This window comes from Ambystoma mexicanum, chromosome 6q (genome assembly GCF_040938575.1).
Source record: "Ambystoma mexicanum isolate Mex_15411 chromosome 6q, UKY_AmexF1_1, whole genome shotgun sequence".
Taxonomy (NCBI): Eukaryota; Metazoa; Chordata; class Amphibia; order Caudata; family Ambystomatidae; genus Ambystoma; species Ambystoma mexicanum.
In genome coordinates, this window is record NC_090937.1 from 1466646218 (window position 1) to 1466665248 (window position 19031).

General features: G+C 47.6%; 1 protein-coding gene across 1 annotated transcript in view; it reads right to left on the bottom strand.

Moving 5' to 3' along the window:
• The window catches only part of POLR1A (RNA polymerase I subunit A), a 1786762-nt gene that overhangs the window by 296208 nt on the left and 1471523 nt on the right, over nucleotides 1-19031 (bottom strand). The gene's annotated exons all lie outside the window — the stretch shown is intronic.

The following is a 19031-nucleotide window of genomic DNA, read 5'->3' on the forward strand; positions in this document are numbered from 1 at the left end:
TGGGACGAGGGAGGAAGAGGTGGTGGGCCACTGGCAACATGCTGGTACGACAATACCCTCACGTGCAACCATGGAGCCTTCACCCATCTCCCCATTTCCTCTACCTCTCTTTTGCCCTCAGCTTGCCTGATGCAGAAGTCCCGGGAGGATAGCTCAGCAGCAACGTGTTCGCCTTGGAAGCAAGATGACATGAAGCAACACAGGTTCAATCCCTGGGTCCGCGTTTAGAAACCTCTGGGTATTTAAGCGTGTTATAAATTTGCAACTAAGAAGAAAAAAAAAAACACAATTGCGCAAAAAAAAAATATCCTGTAACTGCGCCTCGATACCCGCGGCTGTGTGAGCGCTTTAAAAATGCAAATCAATAAATAAATAAATAAATAAGAAGCCCATCCAGAGCATAGGTCCCAGCGCAAGATGTTAGTTTTAAGGAGACAGCAGCAATGGGGGTGGGGGGAGAAGGGGTGGTCTCCTAAAGTTGCCACCATTGGAACTGCTCCAGCGGGACTTTTGGGATAACTGGGCCACTTCCTAACAAGTCCATTAATACTGCAGGCTGCAGGGGAGCCCCCCCTGCTGATAAAGAGATCCACAAATTCCTGGGGACAGTAAAGGCGCTTTTGGAGGCACTCCCTGAGCTCGAGATGATTGCCAGCATGGAGCAAAGTACTGTAATTTGGGTGGACGCTTTGGTACGTGCCTGGGAGTGGTCGCACAGACAAGAACCAAGAAGTCCCAGCCACTACCACTGGAAGCAAACCCACCGCCGGAGGGAATTCCATATGTTGTGACACGGTTAATGACATAGCCAAAGGATCCGTTGCCATGTCTGTTTTTCCCCCACCAACTTCAGCTGACACCTCCTAGCATTGAGACCCCACTGATTCTATTTTAGCCCCCATTGTGTCTATCCTGTACCGGCCATCGGCCCCTTTACATGTTGGGTCGCTGAAGCTGGTATTTCCTGCAAAGGAGAGTGCCATTCCGGCTATACCTGTAAGTAGTTGCATGTCTCCAGGTTCTACTTCTGCGACCTCCATCCTGGGTTCTGCCTTTGCACCTGCCATTGTTGTTCCTTGCACTGACGTTTCTTCATCTACCCCTGATCCTCTTCCCCTGGCCAAAGTTGACAGAGCGATTAATGATGCATCACCATCCAAACTCCCCTCTTGCCCCTCCCTAGTGCCTGAAGTGAGTATTTGTTGCCCACAACCTCAGAGGTTAGCTCTTTCCTTCGATTTACCCCACTCAGGTCTCCTAAGCCCTCACGATGCATATGCAATTTTGGCACTGAAATGGTCATGGTTTAACCTGCTGAGGACGATTGCACAGCTAGGCGGTGTAAGTGCAACCAAGTGCTTACTGAGTTGGCAGTAATTAGAAAACTGCTTTTAATCCTGATAGAGTCCGAGGGGAGATGAGGAGGGGTGCAGCAGGGGGAATCTTGTATCACCCCAATTGCCTGTAAGGGGCTTAAAAACCCACCCTCGGAATGCTCTATGGACCAGGTTCACCCGAGTCCAGTAACCCCTGAAATGAATGCAGTCCGTCTCTGTCCGGGACCTGGGAGATTAAACTCTGTCAATGCCCCTGTGAAGGTAATGTCAAGATCAGGGAGACCAAGGGGGTTTACCAACATAAGGCAAATACCACTCTGGTGGCAGATCATGTTCTAAGCCCCACGGGTATAGAATGCCTCGGCACAGAGGAAACTAGAGTACTCGGTTCACAGCACAGAGGGAGTATGTTCAAGTACCATGATCAAGGCGGGCCTAGATGTGCCACTCTATATCTTCATGGGGTACCCAAACTGACGAACAAGTGAGAACCAAGGGATGCCCTTCTAAACAAAAGCCTACACTGGCTGTGGGCAGCCAGAGGTTGTGACTTGTCTTCAGCGAAGCCATGGCGGGTTGTGGTAGAGTTTCAAACATGGGCAAGAATTCATATGACACCGAAAACTGTTTTTATGGATTGGAGAATGACCAACGTCGTCCTGGGAAGAAGTGGGGGGTGGACTGGACGGCTAAGGGGGGGATGGTAATCAGTCGGCACCCTTACCCAGCACTTGATGGCCCACCTGCATCAACTTTATTGAACACTCCTCTAACTGTTGCAAACCTTATACCCCTAGGATGATGCATAGTGGGGTCTGATGCGGCTGGGCCTATGGAGTTGGAGATATCCTGAACAGGGCTGGTTTCTTTGCTTGCCTCTTTTCCCCCATTTCTGTACCTTTGATGTGTTTGTATTATGGTTTGGATCATTTTGTATAGCATTAAGATAGGATGTACTTTGATGGCCATGATCAATTTAATACTAGGAATAATGAATGACACGGTTGCAAAGAAACCGGTTGGAGAGAGATAATAAAGTACGAAAGCTCAAAGACTGCAATGTTTTGTTGAATAGATGGTGTAATAGCAATTAAGGCTGCTCTCATAAGTGCAGTCTGCATCCAAGGTTCTGATGCACAGAAGATTTTCTGCATGCAAGTCTCACATAAAGCAACTCCCATAACCACAGTGGTATCACCCCCACCCCCACCAAATGATCAACTACACCAACGGTAATGGTTAAATGTTGTTAATACAGTCTTACAATATATGTACATAATGTAATGAAATATGTTCCTTTCAATGACCAGCAGCATTGATGAGGCTGCTATCACCAAGACCTGCCACTCAGTTGATCCAACCACCACCAGTTTTCGCACCTTCCAGGAAGCTACGTAAGAACTCCAGGCAGACAGCATTGAGGATGCTGCTGGTCACCTGACCAGGCCCACCACTCCGTTGCTCCACCCACCTCCTGTGTTTGGCCTTCCAGGCAGTTATTTAAGGACTCCAGGCAGATAGCAGTGAGAAGGCTGGTGGTCACATGACTAGGCCCTGCCATTTAGCTGCTCCACCCACCACCTATTTCACCAATCCCCCTTAGGCCTCCTCATCCCCAGCATCCTCAGTTAAGGACGGACACAAACGAGGACCTGTTTGTGCATGCTTTTCATCAACAAAGTAGTTGCTTCTACTAAAACCTGCCTAAAGAGTAGTAGTATTAGCAAACATATCAATATCCAACTTGCCACAGCCAACATCCATGGACCACAAGCATGTGCGTGATCGGTGCTCGCTCAGCAGTTGTTCACACCAGAGATCACCAACCTTGATGCCCTCTTCATCACTGAAACATGGTTTTCCCCATCCTGCCCTGCTATTTTCCATGCCCGCCTACCCTGCCAGCTACGTTTTTCAACATGCCGACTGACCAGAAAGGGCACAAGGCGGAGGTGCAATCATACAAAGGAGCGATTGGCCATGCTCCATCATCCCCTCTCTCAGAACAAGCTTTTTCAAATCGCTAGCCTAACGGTTCCCTTTATCTCACAAGGAATACATCAATTTACACCTCACAGGAGTGACTCCATCTCCAATTTACTCTCCTCTAGCCAAAGTAGCACACAAAAATAATATCTTTCTCAGAGGGCATCATATTCGGCATATGCCAGAGGGGTAATCATCTGGTTAGCACTGCATGTCCCCTTTCAGTTATATCAATCTGTGGGAGAGTCGGATGGGAGGATGGTAGGGGTACGGGACTGATAGAAAACAAAGAATTGTGTATTATTAACACATATGCCCAGAACCAAGATACTGTGGCCTACTTTAAGACCTTATATAGTAAAATAAGCCCTACCTGGGGGGTGCGGTCATATGGGGAGGCAACTTTAACAATACGCTGGATCCCAGGGTTGACAGGTCAGACGGGAAATTAGACAAACCCACCCCTGCAGCCAAAACCCTGAAGACCCTGTTGAGAGACTTTAAGCTATAAGACATGTGGAGGCTACACCACCCATATGATAGACATTACGCGGCCCCACATCATTTGTAAACACGGTTAGATTATATATTCGCCTCCCCGGAGATAATAGGAGAGATAGTGCGGACTGAATATAAAGCAAGGGTTCTTTCAGACCACTCGCCACTGATCTTAACATGGCAGTATCAGGCCCCTAGAGCCAAGATTCCAACGTGGCGGCCGAGAGCCGAAGCATTGTAAGACACAGTGTTTAGAGGGGACCTGAGGAGGGAAATTGTAGAATATTTCGAAAACAATACTGGAAGCGTAAAATCGTCCAGCACACTATGGGAGGCATTTAAAGTGGTGGTGAGGGAATCAGCAATAGCAAAATCCAAAGGGCTACAAGGAGGAATATTGCAAGAGCTACATAAGGCAGAGGAGGAACTAGAGGCAGTCATGTGCAGAGGGGATGACTCCCTGGAAGAGGCTGACACTATAAACCAATTACGGCAAGAATGTGAAGAGCACTGGGAGAGGCTATGTAACTTAAATGACAAGAAATACATAGAGAGGCAGCACGCTGGCGGGGAACAAGCCGGGGAGGTTGTCAGCATGGTTGTACAATCCGAGTCACCAAGACCAACAATTAGAGCAATATGGGGTAGAGAGGACAGATACTTGATACCCAAGAGGGAGTGAACGAAGGGTTCCTCGAGTTCTACAAACAATTGTATGGAAATACAGATGGGGGTGAATGGGGCGAGTTAGAGGAAACACTAGGGGACATTGGCCTACCCAAATTGAGTGCTGAGGAGAGAGAGAACTTAGATGCCCCAATCAAATTGGAGGAACTAGAAGCAGTGATTGAGGAATTACCCACTTGTAAGGCCCCGGGGGCGGACGGACTCCCTAGCGAGTTCTATAAAACATATAAAACGGAAGTGCTTCCCTCGCTACTGGCTATGCTAAACAAAGCTTTTGAAATAGGGATATTACCAGAATCCCTAAGGGAGGCGATAATCATTTCCGATTCTTAAACCTAATAAGCAAAGCATGGACCGCGGATCGTATAGACCGCTATCCATGCTGAACCAGGACAGCAAGATACTCACAGCTGTGTTGGTGGGGAGATTGAGACAGGTCATAAGCAAACTTATACATCCTGATCAGACCGGATACGTTACGCACAGATGCATATCCGACAACCTTAGAAGGCTCCACCGGGTCATAGAGCAAACAGAAGGAGCTGCGCAGGAAGTCGCAATTGTTTCATTGGATGCGGTTCGATTCTGTTAAATGGCCAAGGCTGATAGCAGCCTTACAGGAATATGGAACAGGGCCCGAGTATCTGAAGTGGGTGAAACTATTATATAGCTCACCACTAACCAGGGTGAAGACGGGAGCGGTTATTTCAGAAAGATGGCAACTTAGCAGAGGTACCAGACAGGGGTGCCCTTGGTCCCCGATGCTATGTATTCTTGCACTGGAACCCCTAGCGATATACCTAAGACAACAGTACGGCGAGGTGGGGATTGTCACGAAAGGAGGGCAACACCTAACATCATTGTATGCAGATGATATGTTGCTATACTTGAGATACCCGGAGGAAAACCTGCAATACATCCTAGAGGTAATGGGGAGATTTGCGTCGCGCTCTGACATTGCAGTCAACCCTAAAAAGTAGAGTATTCTCGCCCTGTGGAGATATAAAGGGATTCCGTGGGAGCACCTACCCATCCTACAAACCCCCTGGGAGACCGAAACCTTTAGATACCTGGGGATAGATATCTATCACGAGGTGGAGGACGAACACAAACATAACACAGAGAAGGCAGTAGCAAACATTGAGAATAGCATGAGATTCGGGGCTAAGCTCCCTTTGGCCATGGTAGGGAGAGCAGCTTTGTTGAAAATGGTTCCATTACCGAGGCTGATGCACTTTTTTGGAAATATACCATACATGATACCTAAGCGATTCTTTGTTAAACTCCAGAGCATATGTAGAGGCTTCATCTGGCACAACACCAGGAACAGAATAGCCCAGTGGAAACTACAGAATAAGTATGACAAAGGAGGCATAAAACTTCCCAATTTTGAGATCTATCACTGGGCCAGCAAGCTACAATATGTGGCCAGGTGGCTAACGGAAGACTCAACATTGGAGTCCAGACTGTTGAGGTGAGAATGCACTCCGTTTTTCTTGAAAGAATGGATATGGCTGCCTAAATCAGAGCTAAAGGGGTCTACGAGAATGCTGGAATTGGGATGGCAAATGTGGAGAAAGGCTTGCCAGGCCATGGAGAACCCGACTCTGGGCTCCTCGCAAGTACTGCTAGTAGCACTAACCAAAGGGGATGTGCAAGTGAGGAAGACGATATGCAAGCACTGGGAACCGGTGGGTATTGCAACAATGGAAGACATATGGCAAGATGGGAAGATATTGGAATTGAACGCATTGGTAGAGGAAACGGGTCTACATCTAGGGCAATATATTAAATACACCAGACTGGTGCGACTGTTGAAAGAAACATGGTCTGAAACAGTGCTGGAAGACCAACTCGATAAAGCCATAGAAACAATCTATGACATTGCAGAGGGATGGCATGAGGTTTCCCAAATCTACGAACTGTTGATGACCAGGGTGGGGAAGGAAGTGACGCAGCTAAAACGGGATTGGGAAGAGGAAGTGGGAGAAAGCATGAATAATGTGCTGTGGGAGAGCGCTCAGAGGTACCATAAAAAGGTGTCCAGGAATGCAAGGCTGCAACAAATCCAGCTATTCGTAACTCACAGAGCGTACATGACCCCCCAGAGGATGGCCCCGATTTAAGAGGTCAGAAATACAAACATATCCCAAGTGTGAAGAAGTAAATGCTGGGATGACAAACATGTTCTGGGCATGCACGGAAATTGATACATTTTGTAAAGAAGTAGCCCACCGCCTGACACAGAAGGGGATCACGTTAGATGTGGAATTGGTGTGGGCATGTATGGTGGGGGGGGGGTTCCCTAGACCACGCAAGCTAAAGCATGTGAGTAATCTTAAAGACCTGGCTTACATACTTGGCAAGCGCAGAATTGCCATGGTCATGAAAGCATGTAACAGACCAAAGGTAGAGGTTTGGTGGAATGATCTCAAGAAATGGGCTGAGACGGAAACGGCGGTATGGACCGAAGCAGCCAACAGAGTGGGGTGGGGGAGGGGAGAGGCAGATACATTGACGGCCTGGAGGCACTTAGTGGCCACATTGTCTGGGTCCACCCAGGTATGCCCAAGCGAACATGATACCTCCCAAAACACGGAAGAGGGAACATCCCTAGAGGATATAACGGCAGAAGGCGAAATGGAGTAGGCTCAAATTAGGGGGCAGCCACACTTAAAGCATGCGTTTCACATTGACCAGATCCATGCACACTAAGTCAACATCCTAGATTTAATCTTCACATCATCCCCTCTCATTACCTGCGCAGACCCTATCCCAATCGACTGGTCGAGTACACCACCACCACACTGTTGATCACCCACTCGACAAGAGTCATGCTAAAAGCTCATTTACAACCTTCCTGGTTAATGAGCGAGAAGCAAACTTTTCAGACTTCCCCACCACAGGGAATGCCTCGGCCCTCCTAGAATTATTCAACAACCCTGCTATGAGACGAATGGGCACTCATGCCACCCAAGCCACGCTAAGACCAAACCATCTGTACCCTTGGTACACCTCCAACAGACGCTCAATTGGAGCCCTATTGAAATGATGGCACAAAATCCATAACCCTGGAGATCTCAACAACCTCAAATCTCTCTGAAGGTAAAGCTCCTTACTACTTTGCCACCATCATGGCAGCCAATAACATGATAAATCCTCCTTTGATTTATTAAAGCATTGTACCAAACCCTCACTTGACTCAGAGGTGCCAACAATGTTTTTATTGAAAAGATAGACAAAATCCAAGAGATCATCGAATCAACCACCCACAGCTTTTAGACCCTACTCCCTCTGCACTCCAGCATGTAAACTGCCCCCACTGGAATTAATTTTCTCCTCGCTCTCCCCCAGACTTCCTAAAAAGAATCGCTTCCCGCAAGCCTACTTCCTACTCTGTGTGACGATCCTTCATATAGCGTCACTTCTGCCCACGGGTGGGCCCTTTTCTATGAGGCTAGGGAGGTGAGGCTGCTAAACAATAGTCTCCTAGGGGTGGTAACATGCAAGAGGATCACATGGAGAGGGAATCCTCTCCTGGGGATAAAGATGCGATTGGGAGACACAGCCCCTTTAAACCCCCGCCCGCAGGCTGATGTTAATGCCCGAACCTTCTATACATAAGCTCACGTTCAAAACTATGTGTTACTGTAAAATGCCAAACCATCCTGATGTCATAGGCACAGGGAAGAAGAACAGGTTGAGAATGCTACAATCGAGCAGTACGAAGGCTCAATCAGCTTCTGTTAATTAGACTGACATTACATGGAGGCCGTCCCCGCTATTTAAGCTGAACAGCAAAGAAGGACAGTGTTCTTTGTTGTCTTCTGACCTGTCCGGCAGAGGTCCGTGCGGTTCTGGTTTGCTGAGAGTCGGTTTGAATCCAGGAGGAAAACCCGGTCAGCGAAGAGGCCGCCGTCGAGGCTGTGAGACTGAACTTGGTGCTCTAGGAGACTGCAGCAAGGCAGGTCTCTGTAGTTGTAGAGAAAAACAGCGGGACATCCGAGGAGCGTCCTATGAGTTGGTGGGAAACCGGCGCAACTGAAGTGGAGAGAGGGGAAGGTGGTGACCTGACCTGAAGTGGGTGGGTCGTCCAGTCGGGCAACTGCACCGAGACCGCTTATCCAAGTCTAATGCAAGGCCACGTGGGCAAATGCATAGAGTATGATGGACTGCGGTAGTGGCATGTGCTGTCATGGGTGGATCAAGCATTCTGATAATTATGCCGAAACTGCCACGCATATTTGCCAGCCTAGAGAAGTAGGTTGTGGAAGTAGCGTGGCAGCAGAAGCAGAGAAACTGGACCTGTGATCCCTGGTGAAACCGGTGAAGAGTTCCCCAGAAGAAAGTAATGTCCAGGAGGGGGCTGGGAAGATCTGAGACTGAAAAGTATGAAGATACAGAGAAAGTAGTGAATCATTTTTGTCCACAATTCCCTGGGCAGTTCCACAAGGTTGTGGTGCTGGAGAGTCGAGAAGACCTCAGGGAGCATCTTTATCATCCCAGTGGGGAACAACCGAAGATTATAAAGAAAGCAGAATATGTTGAGAACTCATTGAAAGAACGGAAAGATTTGTTGAGAACAGTACGGTACTCTGGGAAATCACCTAGGAGAAGGGAGAAGCCCTTAGAACTTTTTTTGTTTTGTGTGTTGGTCATAAGAAGCCAAACTTTATAGAACTTTTATTTTGAGAAAACCTGACATCCAGGAGAAGGGAGTCATTCTCCTGGATCATGAAGCAGAACCAGATATTTATTATTGTTTGTTGTAGTGACAGGGATAGTGTAGGAGCCATTTTGTCTGGGTTGGTGCCTTTTGATTTGAACTTGCATAGACTTCCTGACGAGCACCTGAGTTGCTTTAGTTTAGGGTAGGGAAATCCATTAGTTAACGACAGATATATTTATTTTTCGTTTGAATAAAAGTCTATAGCAATCATCATGGCACCACTTGATCAGTCTCTTCATTCCTTGTCGCCACATCCGATTATTTAATCTCAGCCTCTATTATTTAATAATTGATGAGCCCAGTGCTCAACGCACTCCTAAGCTTCATTATTACCTCAAGACTGGTCTTATACAACCTTTAAAATAAAAAAAAATAAAAAATAATCGACCCTATGCCAGGATAACCTGGCCAATTACTGGCCCTTTGAGAATCTCCTGTATACTGGTAAAATCTTGGAAAAAGTAGTTGCTACCAAACTACTTGCCAAAATCAAATCACTACGCAGTCGAAGTTAGGTCCCAAGTGTAGCATCGAGACAGGCACCATCCAGGTTGGGGATGAAGCCCTTCAAATCATGGATAAGAGCAACTCATGCCTCCTTGACCTTTCGGCTGCCTGCATTCGACACCGTCGACCACCACATCCTCCTATCCCTCCTCCCTGAGAGGATGGCATTCTCTGGCACTGGCCTGAATTTGTTTACCTTCGACGTAGCATGCAGACACCAGACTACCCAAATTAACATGTTTCATGCTGACTGACTCCCACTCTCCTGCGGAGTCCACCAAGGCTCGATCCTCACACCAAACGTTTTTTAACCTTCACATGGAACCTCTGGGCGCTCTCTGCCATCTATGAAAATGCAGACGATACTCAATAAAAGTAGTAAAAAGCCCACAAGACTGCCCCAAACCCATCCAAGACTGAATTGGTCCTTGTCTGTCCCCCAAATAAACAACAACTTATCAAACAATGGCACAAGGATATACGATTCGAAGTATTTGATCCACAAATATCAGATTCAACAAAATCCTTAGGCTTCACCACTGACAGCAGTTTGATCTTCCAAAAACACATATTCAAGACTGCCAAATGGCCTGTTTTCAAATCTCCACGCAAATAAAACCTTTCTTCCCGCCGCAGGACTTATGGACCATAGTGCAGGCCCTTGTGTCTCTTAAAAGGGGAGAATGCCCTCCTGACAGGGCGCCCAGCAGCTCACTTAAAAGCAGTCCACTATACTGCAGCAGGTATTATTCTGGGTGCGCAGAAATTCTTGCCAAATCATCCCCATCCTACGCAAACTATATAGGCTTCCCCTCCATCGCAGGATACTGTTGAATACTGCATGTATCATATACAAAGTAGTTACGAGTAACACACCAGCCTGGGGTCTAACCTCAACATATCTGGTGCTACACACTTGGCAGGCAGCAAATTGACCAACCGGCTGAAATCACAACTCGTCCACAAAAAGAGGACTCACAAACAATCTTTCTCTTGTCACGCATCCCCCCACCTCTGGAACGCGACCTGGTATCAGCTCGGAATGCCCCCACAATCCATCAATATTGAAAATCTAAAAAACAATAATAAATTTGGCTTTTTCAACAACACCTGAACAACGACTAATCCGACTGGCGCACAGAACGATGCACAGACCACAACTCACAGCACTGTACTACTGTTAAAAGATGCCAGCCCAAAACACTGACTAACCACACCCTATACAGCACTCTGCTGCTGCTATAAAGCTGGGTCTGTGCTTTGAACAATAAAATAAATATTTTCCAAGCCTCTTCCATTTCATCAACCGATTTCCATATAATTTGTTGTTATACTTTTGCTGTTCCTTTAGTGACGCACCCACTGATATTATTGCTAATACTGCCAATGTGGCCTATTGCGTAGTATTTCTGTTTAAAGCACTTCCTTCTTTTCAATAAAACAAACCAAAGTGATGTAACAAATATTGGCAAGAAAGCCATATCATAAAATCATGAGTCTTAGTTAATTTTTTCAAACACTCGCACAAAGTGATTGGTATTCAATATACATTGACAGAGGTTTCTGAATAAAGATATTCTCTCTGTAGGTGTATTAGTCGCAGAAATGATGGCCCAGCCAGGGTTGTTGATGAACTTCTGGAAGGATACAACCTATGCTAGAAACAAAAGGTTGTCTCAATTGCTAGTCCCTGGGGATCTCTCCCTCAAGTGGCCAGGACACGGCCATCACCTTTGGATCCAGACCCTGGGGGTGGACCAGTGTGGGAGGATCACCTGGGTGAGGGGTCTTAAGGGAGTAGGGGTAATTAACCAAAGGTGAGATGCAGTATACCCCCCGCCCCCTTTCTCGTGCCCATACCCCATCCTATTTTTAGGATTCTCCAACATCCTACCAGCGCCCCTTTCTACACAAACACTGGGCTGATGAAGAGGGTGCCTGAAAGTAAAGAGGCTAACCCTTACATATCTCATTGGATATTTCCCATTAATCAGGTCAGGCACTTGAACTTAATCACATACACCTGATACCCATTAGCTCCCCCCACACGGATGAAAGGCAAAACAGAGACACACACTGAGCAAGGTGAGACACGAGATGGAGCAGGTCTTTCGGGGTGAAGGTGAACCTACTGGAGCATGATGACCGATTGAAGGCCTAGAGCGAAGGGTAGAGAAATCCTGAAATTCTCTGCAGGAGGTCGTTGCCTCCTGGAACCCAGCAGAGAAAGCCAAATCCCAGACAAGAAGAAGCCTGCATTGTTTTTCAAGGGCGCCAGCGACCCTCCCGGGTGAATGACAGAGTTGGGGAGGTAAGGCCAAGCCTGTGGTATCAACCTTGACTCGTGAAGCAAAGCAGCAGAGACAAGAAAGGAATGCCCACAACTGGTGAGTTAGTGAAAGACATGAATGGCCGATTTGTGTTTGTGTCAAGGAAAGATTGAAGCTGCAACAGTGTATCTCACAACTGAAGATAGCGCGCATGCTGATGAGACGCGAAAGAAAGAAAACCAGTAATTAACTTTTAAGTTACCGATACCTGTGAAGCCAGTGATAAAGAGTAGCAGAGTGGTCAAGCGAAAGGAAGTAGTTCACTCGAAAGTCTCCACGAAATGTTTGATGTCTTGTTATAAAGCAGCAAAGTGAACAAACTTTGAAATGCGCAATGGTCAAGATTAACCTAGACGAAAGGGGAAGTTAAAAGGTTGATTGTGGTATGGAAATACTAATATCAAGAGACATTGGGGCAAATAACATTAAGGAAGAGCTAAAGTGAAAGTCGAAGTGGTCCTGCGGAAGTCAATGGTAAAAGCCTTGCACATTCAAATGTTTTCAACATCCATGAAAGGTCCGAGCCCAACTGAGGGAGGACGAAAACATGAAATAAGCTAGGGGAAGGAACCCCTAAAGAATGTGAATGAAGCTTTGGGAAGAGAACCCTTGCAAGTGCTGTGATTACGAGGTCCAAGCTCGGTTGAGGGAGATCTACGTTGAATCAGGTACTTTTTGGTTGAAAGGTCCGGGCCTGACTGAAGGAGGCCTACGTGAACTATTGATGCCTTAAGAGGTCCGAGCCCGACAGAGGGAGACCTATGTGAACTTTTGTTGAACTGTGAAAGAATGTTTGGAAAGCTGGAATAAGTGACTTTAACGTGGAAGGCCAAGCGGGCCTCGACACACGTTTTGAACTGCCTTTTTATGATAACCTGAGCCACAGTGTGTCATCCTGTTTGATCCTTTATGTTGTAACACTTTCTTTCCTTTGCATACACATTCCCTTTTACACAATTTTTGTATAAGAGATGGGGCAGTCATTAGGTTTTGTTAGTATAGGCCATTTTGATTTGACACAGACTGACTAGGACTGTGTTTTCTTTATTGTTTAATGCTAGAGACTACTCCCATCATATAGGGCAAGGTAAGAGTTTTTAAAACCCCCAAGAATCTAATAAAGGTTTTGAAACTTTTAACTTTTGTGTCAGTGTCATACTTGTTGTACCATTCATCCCTTACACATATTTCATGTCTTGGTCTTTTAATGGGCAAGTATGGCTGCTGTACTTCATCGATATGAGGTTCATTGTGTCCACTGGTTTGTACGACTTAGTATCCATTAGTACACTCATTCTTTCTTCTTCTTCCACACAGCCAACCATAATCATGGCAGCTACTGCCACCTTTGCCTGCTGGTTTAATGATAACTGTTCATTGCCGAAGGCTGCAAAGATATTTTTCTTCGGTGTTAAGTTATTAGGGTTTATATATAGCGCACAGATGCCATTTCCTTGGTCTCCAGGTGCTCTGGTGGATCTGGAAAAGAGTGGGTGGATTTGTTTAGTTGGGAGGAGATGGAAAGGCAAGATTGTAGTGCTTTTGTGTTGAGGTTGCACATGAGAAGTGCTCTGAGCTCTGCATGTGTGTAAGCTTTCCAGATGTGACGTGTAGGAGATATCGAAAGCTTTGTGTTGAGAGGGGTGGCATTCGTGAGGGACAGAGTATATCAGTTATAGTAAAGAGGTGTACATTCCACGACGTTTTGAGTATGGGGAGAGGTTTTTATTTTGTTTTATTTTGGAAAGCCGTGAGCAAGTGGCTTGTTTGTACATGTGTATGTTGAGTAAGGTGGAGAGAAGTCGAGGTGGGGGTGTCCTTTAGGTTTACATAGGGCTTTCAAATCATTGGTTTTAGTGTTTATTGCTTTATGGTCAGAGCATTGTGAATGCATGAAAATATCCTGTGTTAAAGTTTTAGATTTTCTGGGAGACAGGGTAGGCAATCTCTGAGTTTTTGCGGTACCTTCATGTGATCACTTTCAGTTGTTTTGGTTCCCCGAATGCCTGCAATGTGTTCTAGGCAGAAGGTTGGGTGGCAAGAATTCTGTTCCCGTAGGTTGTGTCTGGGTATGAACCGCAGAAAGGTCAAGGAGAATCAAATCTCCAACCAATAGAGATCACAGACTCTGTACCCATATAGGGCTGGAAACCATACTGAAATGGGTAAAGATGACAATTGGATTCAAGGAATTTGGAAAATGTGGGGTAACAAAGGCCTCCATCAACTTCATGAGAACCGGGAGAAACGAGATGGGTCGATAGTTTTCAGGGTCAAGGTGAGTCTTCCTCAACAGAGGAGAAACAATTGCATGTTTTAGAGGCTTGGGGATCATCCCAGTTACAAAAGAATGATGTAATGCAGTTGTGATTAAGGCAATGGCCTCCTCAGGCAGAGCCTGGATGATGTACATTGGAATTGTGTCTATAGAGGAAGCAGCTCTATGTTTCAATAAAGCAGTCTGGACCATGACATTGGTCACGGTTTCAAACTGAAAAGGGTCGCCCTGGTGGCGCCCTATAATTGCCTGGGCCAAATAACCATGAGTTCAAAGGGTCAGGATGGACAGTTCCAATAGCCAGAGTTCAAAGGGGAATGATGAACAGTTCCAATGAACAGACAAATCTTAAGAATCTTTTCGAAGAAGAAAGCGCCAAAAAGGCAGGGCATGGTGAAGTGCAGAAGAGGGATTGAACATAATCCTGGGAGTTGCACAAAGCTGAAATAGTTTTGGTAGACGTCTTGTTGCACCCTTACTTCTAGGTTAGTTAATGGGGATTACTTTTTACTGCACATGAAGCTATCTAACAGTCATGCAGAAAGACAGGACTAAGTGCTAGAAAGGAAAGGAAGCAAAAATGGCTGAAGCTTTTAAAGCCAACCAGACCCTCTCCAGGAAAACCCCTTGCTGGATCTAGCAGGATGTCCCGGTCATCAGCTTTAGACCCAACATTAAGGTTGAGAACAAATCAATGGCAGCTATACTGGCGCCATCTGGAAGGACGCATTCAGTTCTTCGAAGACTCAAAGAAATACTGTGAGAAACCTGAAGGTACTCTCACATCTAACCCCACAGGAATCTTCTCTTAAGGTGGCCATGGAAGAGCCATTGCTTTTGGATCTCTACCCTGGGAGTGGATAAGATAGGGAGGATCATCACGATTCAAGGGTCCCTGGGGATTGGGGGAAGGGTGCCTGAAGAAGACGAGACATGGTATCCCCCCATTTTCAACACTGATTTACCCAACTTTCCCTCAGTTTTTTATAGGATATTGCCATTTTTATCCTGTCCTACCCTCTGAACATACACCAAGTACTGAGACAAGGAACAGGCCTCAAAGAGTAATGCATAACCCCCTTTCGAAACACCAGTATAGTACTGAGATGAGGAAGAGGGCCATGGAGGAGTACTATGACTCAAAACAAACAGGTCCCCTTAATAGGTTCAGACAAAGTCAGGCAATTGAGTCTGATACCTTGCACCTGTAGCCTATTATTGACTGGCAGCTGTATAAAAGAAGAAAGGCCCAAGAGAAATCAAAACGCGTTGGGAGCTCAGCAGAATAACCAGGTTACTCACCGTAGTGACCACCTTACTCCTAGTCCATAGTCCATAGTCCCCTTTACTCCATACTTATGTGACTTTCCTCCGTCCTGTGGGACGGGACCGGAGCACTTTGTAAAAGCATCAAAAATGTTGCAATTTTATTTAGTCCTTCCTCTCTTCCAACACGGGGTACAGCACGTGGCCGTAACCCCACCCTTCTTAGCTCTGCCCCGCGCATCGCCCATCAGTCCTTTTCTATCACCAGGTCAGAGACCTTTAAGCAATAACACAAGAACCTTATTAGAGGGGACGGCAGGCGGGCAAAGAGTTGGGAAGAGCTCCTAAATTCGGATGCTCTGTCATGATAGAACTTAAGAGCCCTTCTAAGATCCAAAAAATGCAAAACCCTTTCTGCTTCTGAAGCAGGGTTCAGAAAAAAGACCGGCAGGGAAATTGACTGGTTCAGATGGAAATCAGAGACCACCTTCGGCAGGAAAGAAGGATTTGTCCGTAGGACCACCTTATCCTTCTGGAAAACCAAGAAGGGATGCTCCACTGACAAAGCCTGGAGCTCACTCACACGCCTTGCTGAAGTAACGGAAACCAAAAAAGACACCTTCCACGAAAGGTGCTTGAGGTCCACCGTGGCCATTGGTTCGAACAGTTCATGGCACAACGCCGTAAGGACCACATTCAGATAGATCCCATGCCGGGTGTGGTTTGCGAACCGGGGGATAAAGGCACGTCAGACCCGCAAAATGTCTCTTAACCACTGGATTAGACAGAGAGTAAGAGCATTGGTCCGTAGATAGGTAGGGAGATACCGCCGAAAGATAAGTTCTGCATGACAGAACATGAATGCCCGCTCTGCTAGGTGGGATACGAAGGACAGCACAGTGTCAATCGTAGCTGCCCTTGGGTCCAGCTGTTTGTCTAAGCACCAATGATAGAACCTAAGCCATTTGCTTCTATACTGAGACCTTGTTGAGGGTTTCCTGGCTGCCTCAATAATGCGCATGTTATCAGCAGACAAGTTGAGACGTTCTAAGGACCTGAACTCAGGCACCATGCCGCCAAGCTGAACCATTGTGGGGAGGGGTGCCACAGCTGTTGATCTCCCTTGGTGAAGCAGATCGGGACTCACCGGCTGCCTGACCGGTGCACACACCGACAGGTGTTGAAGTTCTGAGAACCAGAGCCTGGCCGGCCACGACGGGTCTATGAGCAGATGAGAACAGTTCACTGTGTTCTTCAACTTGCAAATCGTCTGATGAATCAGAGGCAGAGGCGGGGAAGCATAGGCCCTCATGTTGTGCCAAGGAATCTCGAGCGCATCCCCCAGAGAGGAGGCTCCCAGACCATTTCTAGAGGCATACAGAGGAAGTTTCTTGCTTGACGCTGTTGCGAAAAGGTCCACCTCCGGAGTCCCCCATCCATGACAGGATCTTCGCCTTCTGTTCCCACTCATAGCTGACCATTGTCCGCCAACTGAGGGCGTCTGCCGTGACGTTCAGCTGGCCCGGGATGTGTACTGATACCAGCCAGACACCATGACGAACCGCCCACTCCCAAATCTGGATGGACAGGTCCGCGAGAGGGGAAACTTGGTGCCCCCTTGCTTGTTAATGTAATACATTGACACCACATTGTCCGTGCAGATACGTACCACCTTGTTGGCAATGACCGGTCTGAACGCCTTGAGCGCTAGGAAAATCGCCAGAAGCTCCAGATGATTTATGTGAAGGAACTGGTCCTGAGGCGACCAAAGGTCCGAGACCTGAAGAAGATCCAACGTCGCACCCCACACCAGAAAGGAGGAGTCAGTTGTGACCGTTACCATCAGGGCTGGGTCCTAAAAACCCGCACCCACCGACAGGTTGCTGAGAGACGACCACCACTCCAGGTCCGCTCTCATGGAAGCCGGAATCAATATCAACTTGGAGTCCGGATCCACAGCCTGACGCCAAGAACTCCGAAGAGCCATCTGGGTCCGCCTCATCTTGAGACGAGCGAGACGTAGAGCCCAAACACACGAGGCCATGAGGCCCAGAAGCCCCTGGAACCACCAGGCCGACATGCTCTCCGACTGCGCAAACATCTGACACTTGGCCAACAAATCCGCCATTCTGTCCCCGGTCAGGTAAACTCTGCAGTCGATCGTGTTCCAGCGAAAACCCAGGAAAATCAAGTCCTGAGAGAACGCGATGGAAGATTTTCGCCAGTTCACCGAAAGCCTGAGATGGAACAGGAGCTGAAGGAGAGACTGAAGATTGCACGTAGCTTTCAACAGCAAGGGCTGCGCAAGAGCCAGTCGTCCAAATACGGATACACATGGATACCCTACAGACGAAGATGGGCCGCAATCACCGACATCATCTTCGTAAAAACAGGCGGCGCCGAGCAGAGGCCAAAAGTAAGCACTCGAAACTGGAAGTGCTCCTCTCCCACAGAGAAACAGAGATATCTCCTGTGTGGATTCTAGATCAGAATATGCATGTACGCATCCTGAAGGTCCACCACGCTGAGCCAATCGCCCATCTGCAAAGAAGGATCTTATCTGGCCAGGCGTGATCATCTTGAATTTCTCTTGGGGTAGGAAAAGATTGAACTGGGAAAGGTCTAGGATGGTGCGCAGGCCAGCCTGGTTGGATTTGGGCACCGTAAACAGTCAGGAGTAGAAGCCCTCCTCTCGCTCCCCTAGGGGAACGGGTTCCACAGCTCTGAGATCCAGCAACTTCTGAACCTCGGCTTTGAGGGAGGACGACCCTGACTGCTGGAAAGGAGGGTTGAAGGGTGGAGTAGGGGGTAAGGGTTAGCGGAAGCCCGCCCGAGCGACTGACAAGACCCACCGGTCCTCGGTGATGGTCTGCCACGTCTCCCAATGAGACGCAATGCGTCCTCCCACCGGGGTCTCGTGCGAGCGCGGAGAACGCTCATTTGGCAGGTTTTTCGGGCGTGTTAACACCTGAACCCGAGGAGGAGGCTGAGGAGCGGGAGAAAAACCAAGTCTGTGGCTGCCTCCGGCAGGAATTTCCCGAAGGGGTATCCACTCTGTGGGATTTCCAATCTAGAAACCCCCTGAAACCAGCGGAGGGCCGGCTTTGCGACAATGGACTCCGGGTCCTAAAAGGAGTTTTAACCAGGACGGACAAGGATTTGGCTGTCTGGGTGCTAATCCTTCGTTTTGGTGAGCTCTACATCCGTTGCGGAATGAAAAAGCTCCTTACCGTCAAACGGCAGGTCCAACACTTTGTCCTGCACCTCCTTTGAGAACTTGGTGGCGTGCAACCAAGCCTGTCGAGAGGTATCCACTCCAAGCATAAGGCCCCGAGCCGAAGTGTCGACGTGATGAGCGGCGGCCTCCAGCAGATCCTGGGCGAAGACCCTGGCATCCGACAATCCCGCCGCCT